This window comes from Acomys russatus, chromosome 3 (assembly GCF_903995435.1).
Source record: "Acomys russatus chromosome 3, mAcoRus1.1, whole genome shotgun sequence".
Taxonomy (NCBI): domain Eukaryota; kingdom Metazoa; phylum Chordata; class Mammalia; order Rodentia; family Muridae; genus Acomys; species Acomys russatus.
In genome coordinates, this window is record NC_067139.1 from 85,172,514 (window position 1) to 85,187,618 (window position 15,105).

Sequence of the window (15,105 nt, forward strand, 5' to 3'; positions counted from 1 at the left end):
ATAAGCCCTTGGTGTTATCTCTCTAACACAGATGATCCCTCTTTCCCCAGGCATAATGCTCAATCAAGATACCATGTTAAAATCTTTTCTGCAGTGCTGGGGACCTTAGCTTTGTGATCGAATCTTTTACTAAAGATTGACACCCATTACTAAAGAAACAATGTCTTCTGCAAGTCTTACTCACTGACTTTCATTTAGTAGAACCCCATCAGCATGTAATCCACACACAAGAGAGCCTGGGAGAGTGAGTGTATTGCATTTGGCTGTGGACATTTCCACTCTGGGAAGAAGATGCCTGCCTTTAGTCAGGAATCAGGGGAAAATTTTTGGTCAGGAAAATGTTACAAATGATAGTCAAATTTTATGATGAGAATATTAGATCTTGGAACCTTCTCTATAAATATGAGCCAGGAAAATTTTTGCGGGATGATTGAAGGGGCTCATATTTATATTGCAAGATGGACAAATAAGGGCTCTGTGGTGAATCTATGTGCTTCACATTTGCAAATAAATACGCAGAGTCCCTGCTGGACCTTGGAACTATAACACCCACTTTGATGTGGCACCTGCTCAGCAATAAGGGGACCCCTGCAGACACATCTGTGGAAGTGCACAGGAAGCAGTATGCCTCACTCCACCCACTGAGTCCCCAGGTAGAATGGCCAACTAGTGTCAGTGTAAAAGCCGCAAGCCTGTCACCGAGTTCACTGTGGTACTTTAAGCATCTATCTTTCACCATCTTCCAGTCAGGAACAGGAAGCCTGTTCTGAGACCACCATGGGGATTTTAATTAAGTTTGATAGTGGGACTGAGATATGCTTCGAGTACTTTGCTGGCATGGTTGAGTGTGAGCCTGCTGGCAGGGGACCACTCTTTCCCAGAGTCCCAGGATACAGGACCAAACACAAGCAAGCCCCCATGACCCTCAGATCCTGCCATGGCAATACATCCTACTTTATTCCTTAAACTGATGCTCCCTCCTCCTGACCTAGCCTGGTCAATACTAGGATCAATCTAAGCTACTCAACCTATTTCTGAGACTTTTGTCTCTTAAATTAACTCCAGAAGGTGAAAAGAATTTCAGATGCAGGAATATCATGATGAAGCCTTAGCATCCACCTCCCCCAGGAGGTAAGAGAGATCTGAATTCAGCCTGAATAACAGGAGAAACTGGATAGTAAGAACCAAGGGGCAGTTACCATGAACACAGTGTAGATAGACAAGTTCCCAGAGGGGTTTGAAATTCAGAAAAATCCATGGACTATGTTGTTTTCCTGAATGGAATATCAACTGAGTAGCAGGAAAGCATAGTGGGGAAAAGAATGTTGCATGTACTGTGAACAGCAGTGCTATGTAGTAAGCGCCAGCTGTGTTCCCACTCATGGTTTTGCTTTTCATCATTCTAAGCATACTTTAACTAATAAGAAATGTCAACTGCGGGATGAAGTCTGTTTGCTTCTTGTCTAACCATCAGCACCTCCACCCTGGGTTTCTGACTGACAGGGAGGTCTGCACAAGCCTCAGCCTAGAAGCAGCTTCATTACAGCTGTCCAGTCCCCTGCTTGATCTGCTGTAGAGATGCAGATAATATAAAGACCCAGCCTTTTTGCAGGACAACAGTGTGGCCTTTAGTGCCAGTCGGGGCGCCGTATTTCACTTCTTTATTATGATAGATCTCACTTTGTCGGCCAGCCTGGAGCTGAACTCAAACTCAAAGCAATCCTCCTGCCCCAAGGCCTCTGAATGCTGACTCGGACCCCTTATTTCTGCTGCGGTGAGGTCTTTCATGAGAGGACCCAGAGGTTTTCTCTCTCCTGGAAGCTTCAGAATGCCTCAGCCTCAGAAGTGATGCTCCAGAGAAAGATGGTGCCTCTGCCATCTGTGGCAAGGTCTCAAGAGCAAAAGGCTACCTGGTACACACCCTGCCCTGAGATACTGGGAGTCCAAAGGACTCTGCTGGCTGATTGGGTCAATACATCTGATAAATTGTATAAAGAAAGTTACAATGATTCATACATGAATTACCCCTTAAACATTCAAAAGGAGGCCATTTTTACTATGTTAGTTCTCCCGATCCATGAGCAAATAAGATCATGCCATCTTCTCAGGTCATCTTCAATCTTTTTCTTCAGAGTTTTGAAATTTTTTTCAAACAAGTCCTTCACTTGCTTAGTTAGGGTAACTCCTAGATATTTTATATTGCTTGTGGCTAATGTGAAGGGTGTGGTTTTCCTAATTTCTTCCTCTGCAAGCTTGTCATTTGTGTATAGGAAGGCTACAGATTTTTTTGAGTTAATTTTGTATCCAGCCAATTTGCTGAAGGTGTTTATCAGCTGTAGGAGTTCTCTGGTGGAATTTTGAGGGTCACTTATGTACACTATCATATTATCTGCAAATAGGGATGATTTGACTTCCTCCTTTCCCATTTCGATACCCTTGATCTCCTTTTGTTGTCTTATTGCTCTGGCTAGAACTTCAAGTACTATATTGAAGTGATATGGAGAGAGTGGGCAGCCTTGCCTTGTTCCCGATTTTAGAGGAATTTCCTTGAGTATCTCACCATTTACTTTGATTTTGGCTATTGGCTTGCTGTATATAGCCTTTATTATGTTGAGGAAAGTGCCTTGTATCCCCGATCTCTCTAAAACTTTAAACATGAATGGGTGTTGAATTTTATCAAATGCTTTCTCTGCATCCAAGGAGATGATCATGTGGTTTTTTATTTTCAGATTGTTTATATGGTGGATTACATTGATGGATTTCCGTATATTAAACCATCCCTGCATGCCTGGAATGAAGCCTACTTGGTCATGATGAATGATATCTTTGATGTGTTCTTGTATTCGTTTTGCAAGTATTTTATTCACTATTTTTGCATCGATGTTTATAAGAGAAATTGGTCTGAAATTCTCTTTCTTTGTTGAGTCTTTGTGAGGTTTAGGTATCAATGAGACTATGGCCTCATAGAATGAATTTGGTAATTTTCCATCCATTTCTATCTTTTGGAGTAGCTTGAAGAGTATCGGTATTAGCTCGCCCTTAAAGGTGTGGTAGAATTCTGCACTGAAACCATCTGGTCCTGGGATTTTTTTTGGTTGGGAGACCATCGATGATTGCTTCTCTTTCTGTAGGGGAAATGGGACTATTTAGCTTGTTTATCTGTTCTTCATTCAACTTTGGCAAGTGAAATTGATCAAGAAAATCGTCCATTTCCCTTAGATTTTCAAATTTTGTGGCATATATGCCTTCAAAGTAGGATCTGATGATTCTTTGAATTTCTTCAGTGTCTGTTGTTATGTCTCCCTTTTCATTTCTGATTTTGTTGATTTCAATACTGTCTCTCTGCCTTTTAGTTAGTTTGGCTAATGGTCTGTCTATCTTGTTGATTTTCTCAAAGAACCAGCTTTTGGTTTTGTTGATTCTTTGGACTGTTTTCTTAGTTTCTAATTTGTTAATTTCAGCCCTGAGTTTGATTATTTCCAGGTGTCTTCTCCTCTTGGGTGTTTCTGCTTCTTTTTTTTTCAAGGGCTTCCAGTTGTGTTGTTAAGATAATTATGTGCGATGTTTCCAATTTCTTTTAAAAGGCACTTAGTGCTATGAATTTTCCTCTTAGCACTGCTTTCAATGTATCCCACAAATTTGGGTATGTTGTTTCTTCATTTTCATTGAATTTCAGAAACTCCTTGATTTCTTTCTTTATTTCTTCTCTGACCCAGGTGTCATTTAGCAGAGAGTTGTTTAGTTTCCACGTCCGTGTAGGCTTTTTGTTATTTTTGTTGTTGTTGAATTGCAGCCTAAGAGCATGGTGATCTGATAGGATACAAGGTATTATTTCAATCCTCTTGTATCTATTGAGGCTTGCTTTGTGACCTACGATGTGATCAATTTTGGAGAAGGTTCCATGGGGTGCAGAGAAGAAGGTGTTTTCTTTCTTGTTTGGGTGAAAGGTTCTATAGATATCTGTTAGATCCATTTGACCCATGGCATTGGTTAATGATGTTATTTCTCGGCTTAGTTTCTGTTTCCATGACTTATCCTTCAGTGAGAGTGGGGTGTTGAAGTCTCCCACTATTATTGTGTGGGCATTGATGTGTGGTTTAAGCTTTTTTAGGAGATCTTTTACAAATGTGGGTGCCCTTGTATTGGGAGCATAGATGTTCAGAATCGTGAAGTCATCTTGGTTGACTTTACCTTTGATGAGTATGAAGTGTCCTTCCTCATCCTGTTTGATTAATTTTGGTTGAAAGTCTATTTTGTTCGATACTAAAATGGCTATGCCTGCTTGCTTCTTGTGACTATTTTCTTGGAATATTTTTTTCCAACCTTTTACCCTGAGGTAATGCCTTTCATTATGGGTGAGATGTGTTTCTTGAATGCAGAAGAATGTTGGATCTTGTTTATGTACCCATTCAGTTTGTCTGTGTCTTTTTATTGGAGAATTGAGGCCATTGATGTTGAGAGATATTAATGACCAGTGACTGTGAAGAGTCTTAATTTTGATGTTGTTTCCAGTTGAGCGTTTGTGTAGTTGTGTTTTTGCCATGGCATAGTTATTTATTTTCTGGGTAGTTTTCGTTGTCGCTTGACCCTTTGGGATGGAGTTTTCCTTCTAGTACCTTCTGTAAAGCTGGATTTGTGGATAGGTACTGTTTGAATTTGTTTTTGTCATGGACTATTTTGTTTTCTCCATCAATGGGTATTGATAATTTTGCTGGGTAAAGTAGTCTGGCCTGGCATCTGTGGTCTCTTAGGGTTTGCAGGATCTCTGTCCAGGCCCTTCTGGCTTTTATGGTCTCTGCTGAGAACTTGGATGTAATTCTGATGGGTTTACCATTAAATGTTATTTGGCCCGTTTCCCTTGCAGCTTTTAATATTTTTTCTTTGTTCTGCATGTTTTGTGTTCTGATTATTATGTGGCGGGCAGTTTTTCTTTTCTGGTCAATTCTATTTGGTGTTCTGTAGGCCTCTTGTATGTTTATAGGCATTTCTTTCTTTAGATTGGGGAAATTTTCTTCTATGATTTTGTTGAGAATATTTTCTGGGCCCTGGAGTCTGATGTCTTCTCTTTCTTCAATGCCTATTATCCGCAGATTTCTTCTTTTCATGGTGTCCTTAATTTCTTGGATGTTTTGCGTCAGGACTTTTCCAGATTTGGCATTTTCTTTAATGGTTGCTTCAAGATCTGTGATTGTATCTTCTGGACCTGAGATTCGTTCTTCCATCTCTTGGATTCTGTTAGAAAAGCTCACCTCTGTGTTGCTCGCCTTCTTCTCTGAGGTCTCCCGTTCTCGTTTTTCTTCTGTCCGTGTGTTTATCATTGAATCCATTTTCATTTTCAGATCTTGAACTGATTTTTTTATTTCTTTCATCTGATTTTTTTGTATATTCCTGAGTTTCTTCCATTGCCTCTTTATAGGTCTTCAGAGCTTGAACCGTTTTATTTATTTCTTTCATCTGGTTGTTTGCATTTTCCTGCAATTTTTCCAGTTCCACTCTATGTGCTTCTTTTATGTCTCTCACCTGTTTGTCTGCGTCTTCCTGCATTTGATTATGAATTTTATTTGTTTCCCTCATTATCATCCTCATTACTAAGGATTTGAGGTCATTTTCTTGTATTTCCGTTGTATTTGAGTTCTCTGGGTTGTTTTCTTTGGGATAGCTGGAAACTGGAGACACCATGTTGTTTTGGGGTTTTTGTGCGTATGCTTTTTCGTTGTCCTTTAGACATCTTGCCGTCTTTGTTTTTGTTGGGTAGCTTCCAGCGTTGAATGGAGGGTGTCTGACGATAGATTCACTTGTTTTCTCACGATTTCCCTAGGCTGCGAGCTCAAAGCTTCACTGGTGTGGATGTTAGGAGGTTAGCCCTGTTGTTCTGGTCTCTCACAGCCAGTGATCCTCAGTCCCCCTCTGCTGTGGATCCTGCAATTGTTCTGGGTCTCTGAATGAGCGTTGGGCCAGGCCAAGGTATCCACAGCCTTCTGTGTTCCCTGCCAAGTCCAGCCAGGAGCACTGGGACCGAACCATGGGCAGAACTCAGCTAGATTCTCAGGGCCTGAACCGTCTGCCAAGCTCAGCTAGGTATTTTGAGCCCAAAATGCACACAGGGTCCAGCCAGAATTTTTGGGCTGGGACTACGCACCAAGCTCCGCTAGGGCCTTTTGGCCCAAAGTGCGTGCTGTGGTCAGTTATTGACTCAGGGCCCGAACTGACCACCAATCTCAGCCAGGAATTCTGGATTCAAATTGCACACTGTGTCCAGCCAGAGTCTTAGAGCTGGTGGAACCGAGAGCTCTGTCCAGCCTGCGCCACAGCAGGAGAACTGCGGCTGCTCTGAGTTAGCGCCAGTGATGGAACAAGTGTTCCGCCCAGACTGTGTCACCGCAGGGGAGCTGCCGCTGGGCTGAGGTGGTGCCTAGGATGGAAGTGAGCATGTCACCAAGCCTGCGCCACAGCAGAACTGCGGCTGCTCTGAGTTATCGCCAGTGGTGGAACAAGTGCTCCGCCCAGACTGTGTCACCGCAGGGGAGCTGCCGCTGAGCTGAGGTGGTGCCTAGGGTGGAACTGAGTGCTCGGCCAAGCCTGCGCCACAGCAGGAGAACTGCAGCTGCTCTGAGTTATCGCCAGTGGTGAAACCAAGTGCTCCGCCCAGACTGTGTCACCGCAGGGGAGCTGCCGCTGAGCTGAGGTGCTGCCTAGCTTGGAGCTGCACGCTCAACTAAGCCTGAGCCACAGCAGGGGAGCTGTGGCCACGCTGAGTTAGTGCCTCAGGCAGAATTGCTTGCTGGGCCGGGCCAGTACCCGGGACTCTGGGGCCGAACTGTCCGCCGAGTCCAGTCTGGGTCAAAAGGCTCCACGCGACCCAAATCCTGCCCCGAGCCCCCTCTCCCGCAGCAATTCCCACCAGCCACCACACCAATCGCCTCCACCAGAAGGCTATGAGCTGCAAACCTCAGCCGCCGCTGCTGGTGCCACTGGTGCTGCTGCCTCTGCCGCTGCCGCTCCGATCAAAGAAAAATCACGCTCCTCCCGTGTGCAGGGGCATGCAGGTCCTCCCCACCCTGGTCCCTCGGAACCGTGGAGCACTCCCGCTGCCGTGATGTTCGGACCTCGGTGTTCCTGGCTCAGAAATCTGTGCAATTCCCTGAATTGTTCACTGGAGCCTCCAAACGCGGTCCACACTGCTCGCCGCCATCTTGGATCTCCAAGATTTTCTTTTCTGGTCTATCCTATTTGGTGTTCTGTAGGCCTCTTGTGTGCTCATATGCATCTCCTTCTTCACATCGGGGAAATTTTCTTCTATGATTCTGTTGAAGATATTTTCTGGGTTGTGGAGTCAGTTGTCCTCTCTTTCCTCAATACCTATTATTCTCAAGTTTCATCTTTTCATGGTGTCCTTGATTTCTTGGATGTTCCGTATTAGGAACTTTTCAGATTGAGCATTTTCTTTGGTGGTTGTTTCGAGTTCTACGACTGAATCTTCAAGTCCCGATATTCATTCCTCCATTTCTGGCATTCTGTTAGATAAGGTCGCCTCTGAGATGCTTGCTTTCTTTTCTGATGCCTCTCGATCACGTTTTTGTTCTGCATGTTCCTTTGTCATAGCTTCCATTTTTATCTTCAGGTTTTGAACTGTTTTAATGATTTCCTTCATCTGGTTATTTGTATTTTTCTGAAATTCTCCTAGTGCCTCTTTATATGACTCTTAAATCTTCATCCCTCTTGTTTGCCTCCTCCTTCAATTGTTTGCAGATTTCATTTGTTTCTTCCATTATCGTCTTCCTTACTAAGGACTTGAGGTCATTTTCTTGTATATCGATTGTTTTTGGGTTCTCCAGGTTGTTTTCATTGGGATTGCTGGGATCTGGAGATGCCAAACTGTTTTGGTTTGTGTTAGTGTTCTTTCCCTGTCCTCTTGTCATATTGGTGACTCTGATATTGGGAAGTAGTTTGTAGTGGCCTTCCCTGATTGAGAGTGGCTAGTTGATGGCTGATTATAGGTCGGGTGCCCTTGCCTGTGGGGATGAGAGAGTATTTCCCTGGAAGAGGTAGGTGATCCAGTTTCTAATCCAGGAGATTTTTCTCTACACTTTAGGCTCCAGGCTGAGTCAGCCAAAGTAGGTTTCTGTTTGGACCCTTTCCCCTTGCTGATGTAATTCAGATCAGCCATTTTGGGACCTAGAACAAGGTCAGCACACAAGCACTCTGGTTGGGTAGGTTGGTCCCAGCTGCTTGTCCTTCCTGTCACTTTGTAGCCAAGACCCCAGGTGGATCAGATCTTCTGGGCTGTAGCTGTCTTTTAGCTCTGCCTCTATACCCTGTAGAAGTGCCCAGCCTCTCTCAGCAACATGGGAGTTATTGCAGGGCCTACGGCTGCTGACCCAGCTAGGTTCTGTCTGTTGGAGAGTGCAGGATCAGTGCCTGGTGGGCCAGAGACAATACGGTTTCAGGCCCCTGGAGGGATCCAAGGAGCCAGCAATTTCCACGCCCCTATAAGCCAGGATCCTCAGAGATCTCTCTAGGTCAGCAATTAGACACTGCAAGCATGACCCATATCTCCTGATAGCGTGGGAGATCCTGGCGGGCCTGCAGGAGCTGACCCAGCTAGATTCTGTCTATTGGAGAGTGCAGGATCAGTGCATGGATTCAGACCACTGGTGGGAATCCAAGGTGTCTGTTCTTTTCACCACTGTAAGCCAGGATGCTCAGAGGTCACTCTAGGTAAGCAATTAGACACTGCAAGCACGACCCACGTCTCCCGATATCGTGGGAGATCCTGCTGGGCCTGTGAAAGTAGTCCAAGCTGGTTTCTAACTGCCCCTGTTTGCAGGCTCAGTTCGTTGTGTCTGGCTTTAGATTGGGCCCAGGACAGCCCGTGAGCTGCACACCTACTTTAGCTGTTTTTGGTGGGCTCTGCTGCCTGTGTTTCCACTCGGCCTGGGTGGGTAACCTTTGCAGTTTGGCATGGTGTGGGTGGAGGGATCCAAGGGAAGTTTCACCCTATTCCCTGAGATTCCTCAGGCTGGGGGCTCCAGCAAACCACCTCCCCAAACAGAGAGTTTGTGTTTTATATGCCGGCTGCCGCTCACATGTGGATTCCATTCTAGAGTTTGGGGAGTGCATTTAGCACCTCCGGGCTGTTGTTTATTCTGGGGTTAGGTCCACCAGTGGTCTGCGGAGTTTGGGGCCCCACTCACTACCGTTCTCAAGATCCTGCAGTCTGTGGCTCCAGTCACGTTCCTGGTCTCTTCGGAGTAGATCAAATACAGTGCATACTGGTCGACGCCATCTTGGAATCCCCCTCCTTTTCTTATGTTACATCCTAACCATAGTTTCACCTCCCTCCAATTCTCACAGTGCCTCCCCCAACTCTCCCCTCCCCTAGATCCCACTGCTCCCCCATTTCTCTTCAGAAAAGGGTAAGCTTCCTAAGGATTTCAATTGAACACAGATTCACAAATTACAATAAGACTGGGCACAGACCTTTATATCAAACCTCGGTAAGGCAATGCAGTAGGAAGAAAAGGATCCTAAGAGTAGATGAAAGAGGCAGAGACGTGTCCACTACCTCTGTTAGGAGTCCTACAAGAAACCAAGCTATACATACATAACAAATGTGCAGATGACTTGGCTCAGATGCATGCAAGCTCTATGATTGTCATTTCAGTTTCTCTGAGCTCCTATGAGGCCTGCTTAGTTAATTCTGAGGGCCATGTTCTCCTAGTGTCCTTGACACTTTGCTCCTAAAATTCTTTATCTTCCCTTCAAACGATGTTCCTCCAACTTTTCCTAATGTTTGGCTGTGGGTCTTTGCAGCTGCTCCCATCAGTTGCTGGATGACACCTCTCAGATGACATTTGCACTAAGCACCCTTATATGAGTTTAGCAGAATAGCACTAGGAATCATTTCATTGACATCTCTTTTTATGGCCAGTTTTGTTTGCTTCTCTTTGTTCTCTGGGCTACCAAGCTTCTGGTTTCTGACCATCTAGGCAGTACCAAGCATGGGCTCCTTCTTGTGGTATGATCCTCAAGTTGGACCATTCATTGGTTGGTCACTCCACAAGTTTTGCCCTGCCTTTACCCCAGCACATCTTGTAGACAGGACAAATTGTAGATCAAATTTTTCGTGGCTTGACTGGTGTCCCAGTCACACAACTGGAAGTCTTGCCTAGCTATAGGAGATGGCAAGTTCAGGCTTAGTATACCCATGTACTTGATTCTTCCCTAGGGTCACCCTCATAGATTCCAGGGAATTTCTTCTGCACTAGACTTTTACATTACCCACTCCCTCCCTCACCTGATTCTTCCTCTTCACATCCCCACCCACCTCCAGCCCATCTACATAATCTGTTCTATTTCCTCTTTCCATGGAGATCCATGATTCCTTCCTTGTGCCTCCTTGTCACATAGGTTGTGGGTTGTATCTGGATTGTGGATTGTATCATGATGATCCTTGACAGTTATCATCCACTTACAAGTGAGTAGGACATGTTTGTCTTTCTAGGTCTGAGTTTTCTCAGGATAAGTTTTTTCTACTTCCATCCATTTGCTTGCAAATTTCATGATGTCGTTTATTAATGGCTAAGGATATATCACATCTTTTTAACAGTCTTTTTCTGTGATGGGAAATCTAGGGTTTTTTTTTTAACAGTTTCTAACTATTACAAACAAAGCTACTATAAACATAGTTGAGCAAGTTTCCTTTTGGGAGGATGGAGCACCCTTTGTGTTTATGCACAGGAGTGGGTTAGCTGGGCCTTGAGTTAGACTGATTCCCAATTTTTCTGAGAAAACAATATATTAATTTTCATATTGGTAGTATAAATTTGCACTTCCCCCAGCAATGGAGGAGTGTTTCATTTTCTCCACGTCCTTGGTAGCATGTGCTGTCATTTTAGTTTTTTATCTAAGCCATTCTGACAGGAGTAAGATGGAATCTCAAAGTACTGATTTGCACTTTGCAAATAGCTAAGAATGTTGAACCTTTCTTTCTTTCTTTTTTAAAAATAATTTTAAATATTATAATTTATTTGGATTGTATCCTGAATGTTATACCCTTGCTTCTATCCTCCATCCCACTTGTGCTCTATTTCTTCTCCTGCCTCAGACAGAAGAGGACCTCGCCTCCATATGGCTATACCATATCAGGTCTCATCCAGATAGCCTTTTTCCCCTTCCTCTTTGTGCTGCCAGTCCTCCAGCCCAAGGGGAAGTGATCAAATTGGGAGCACCAGAGTTCACATCAGAGGCAGTCACTGTTTCCCCACAACTGTGGAGAATGAGCTCTCAATTGGCTAGCTCTGAACATGGAGTCTGAGTTTACTGCATGCATTGTCCTTTGTTGGTGCAATAGTTTATGCAGGGTCCCCCTGTGTGCAGATTATCCAGCCTTGATGATCTCCTTGTGGGGCTCCTGAACCCTCTGGGTCCTTCCATCCCCTCATTCTTCCATACACTCACAGGGCTTCTCCAGGAGTCCAGCAGTGAGTTCCAGCATCTATCCTGACCCCTCTGGGTGAAGTCTTTCAGAGGACATCTATGTTGGCCTATTATCCTCTCAAAAGTGTATCTATACTATGTGTGTTTTTCTGGGTCTGGGTAACCTCACTCAGGATGATCATTTCTAGTTCTGCCCATTTGTCTGCAAATTTCGGGATTTCCTTGTTTTTAATAGCTGAGTAATATTCCATTTTGTAAAAGTACCACAGTTTCTTATTCCATTCTTCAGTTTGAGGGACATCTAGGTTGTTTTGAGTATATACCCAGGAGTGGTATAGCTGGGTCTTGAGGTAGCACTGTTCCCAATTTTCTAAGAAAGTGCCAGATTGAGTTCCAAAGTGGTTGTACAAGTTTACACCCCCATGACCAACAATGGAGGAGTATTCCCCTTTCTCCACATCCTTGCCAGCATGTGCTCTCACTTGAGATTTTATCTAAGCCATTCTGACTGGTGTACGATGGAATCTCAGAGTCGTTTTGATTTACAATTCCTTCATTGAGCATTTCTTTAGGGGCTTCTCAGACATTCTATATTCCTTTGTTTAGAATTCTCTATTTAGCTCTGTATCCCATTTTTAATTGTGTAATTTGGTTTGGTGGTCCTTAATTTCTTGAGTTCTTTATATATTTTGAATATTAGCCCTTTCATGGATGTAGGGTTGGTGAAGATCTTTTCCCAATCTGTAGGCTGTCAGTTTGTTCTGTTAACAGTATCATTTGCTTTCCAGAAGCTTTTCAGTTTCCAGAGGCCCCATTTATTAATTGTTGATCTTAGAGCATGAGCTACTGGTGTCTGTCCAGGAAGTTGTCTCCTGTGCCAATGAGTTCTAGGCTCTTCTCCACCTTTTCTTCTAACTGATTTAGTGTGTCTGGTTTTACATTGAGATCTTTTATCCACTTGGACTTTATGTTTGAGCAGGGTGATAAATATGGATCTATTTGCATTTTTCTACATGTAGACATCCATTTTGACCAGCACCATTTGTTGAAGATGCTGTGTTTTTTTTTCCATTGTATGGTTTTGTCTTTTTGTCAAAAATCAAGTGTCCATAGGTGTGTGGGTTTTTTCCTGGGTCTTTATTTTGATTCCATTAATCAAACAGCCAATTTTTATGCCAGTACCATGCCATTTTCATTATTGTTGCTCTATAATATAGTGTGAGATGAGAAATGGAGATTCCTCCAGAAGATCTTTTATTGTACAGGAGTGTTTAGGATATTCTGCACTTTTTCCATATGAAATTGAGAATTGATCTTTCAGTGTCTGTGAAAATTGTGTAGGCATTGTGATAGGGAATGTTTGAATCTGTAGATTGCTTTTGGTAGCATGGCTATTTTTACTTTGTTGATTCTCCCAATCCACGAACATGGGAGATCTTTCCATTTTCTGATATGGTCTTCAATTTCTTTAGAGACTTGAAGTTTTTCATACAAGTCTTTCACTTGTTTATTTAGACTTACATCAAGATCCTTTATATTATTTGTCACCATTGTGAAAGGTATAATTTCCCTAGCTTTATCTCAGCCAGTTTGTTTTATGTATACAGTAGGGCTACTGATGTTTTAAAATTAATCTTGTATCCAGACACTTTGTTGAAGGTATTTTTCAGCTTAAGAGCTCTCTAGTGGAGTTTGGGGGGCCCCTTATGTATACTATCATATTACCTGCAAAAAGTGATACCTTGACTTCTTCCTTTCCAATGTGGATCCTCTTGATATCTTGTTGTTTTGATACTCCTTTATTGAAAATTCTCTGCTTAGATATGTACCTCAATTTTAATATTATTTGTTTGGTTGATGTCTAGTTTCTTAAGTTCTTTGCATAGTAGCCCTCTGTCATTCATGAAGTGTAAGGGAGGTCGAATTCAGAAGAACAGTACAGGATGTACACACACAACAAATCTTCAACAAAAGGAGATTTATTAATGCACAGGGGGCATGCACAGGGTGCTGCAAAGTCAGGATCAGCAACAAATGCAAACAAGCAAGAAAAACAAAACAAGAGAGTCAAGAGAAGCAAGAAAGAAGAGGTATTCATGCAGGAATGAGTCTTTAAGGGGGAAGGGGGAGTCTATGCTGGGGTAAGATGGCAAATTCTTTTTGGAAATCTTAGCTAAATAATGAATTTTTATTACTGGACTTTGCTGTTTAGTCTCAGGAATAACTTAGTGGCCAAACAAGAGAACCGAACTTGTGGGAGGTTATCTTTAAGAATGTACTCTAACTTTTTAGCAAAGGGACTGCATAAAATCAAAACCTGTGAGTGCCATGTTTGCCATGATAGAACTTGTGTTTGCCAAGCTTGGGGCTGCTAGAGATGGTCATGGTATTGATGAAACTTTTGTTTCATTCTGCAGACTGTGGTTTTGTACAGCTGAGAGTTTCCTTTGCCTTAAAGATGCTTCTCAGTTTCCTGAGGTCCCAGTTTTTAATTGTTGATCTTAGTACCTGAAGTATCCATGTTCTGCTCAGGAAGTCATCTCCTTTGCCAATATGTTCAAGGTTATGCCCCACTCTGTCCTATCAGGTTCAGTGTATCTGGAGTCATGTTGATGTCTTTGATCCACTTGTACTTGAGTTTTGTGCAGGGTGATAGATATGGATCTATTTGCATTCTTCTACATGTAGTCTTACAGTTAGACCAGCATCATTTGTTGAAGAGGTTTTCTATCTATCTATCTATCTATCTATCTATCTATCTATCTATCTATCTATCAATCTATCTATGTATCATCTGTCTATCAGAACCAGGTGTTCATACATGTGTGGCTTTACATCTCGATCTTCCATTCAATTCCATAGATCAACATGTCTATTTTTAATGCCAATACAAGGCAGTACTTATTACTAATGCTCACCAGTAATAGAAATGAGAGGTGGATATTCTACACTTTTAAAGAATAGTTATTGAATATTTCTTCTTTCATTCATACTTTTCCTCTTTTTTTTTTTTTTTTTTTGAAAACCCAATTGTTCCCTTCCAATGCCCATTGGTGGACTGGCAGTTTTACTTTCTTGGTATTTAATTTATGAAATTCTTTGTCTATTTTGGGCAATAGTCTACGATGATTAATTTTGCTTTTCTACTTGACTGCATTCAGAAATAACTAAAACCTAAGTATCTGGGAACACCAGTGTGGGATTTTCTTCATTCAGTTATTTGAGGTGAAAGGTAAGCACTATGTCTGGGCCACACCTTCTATCATCAGCCCACATAAAAAGACATGGAAAAGTGTTTACTTTTTCCATATGCCATCACATTTTCTGCCTGTATATACCCTATTGTTGTTCCTTCTTTGGTATGAGAATCCACTTCTTCAGGAATCCATAACAGATGAGACCAGCAGTTCTGGGGACTGAACAACTGGATTCTTGACTTCCTGTCAGGAGACAGCCACTATTCTTTCTTTTGCTGCACAGAATTTTATTTTCATGAGATCTCACCTGTAGACCCTTGGGTAAGTGCCTCTGCCTTTAGTGTTCTGTTTTAAAAATTCTTACCTCTCCCGATGTCTTGAAGGATTTTCCCTGTGTTTTCTTCTCAAGCTTATGATTCCAGCTTTAAACTGAGGCTGTTGATCCATTTAAAAGTGGTTTTTCTAGGAC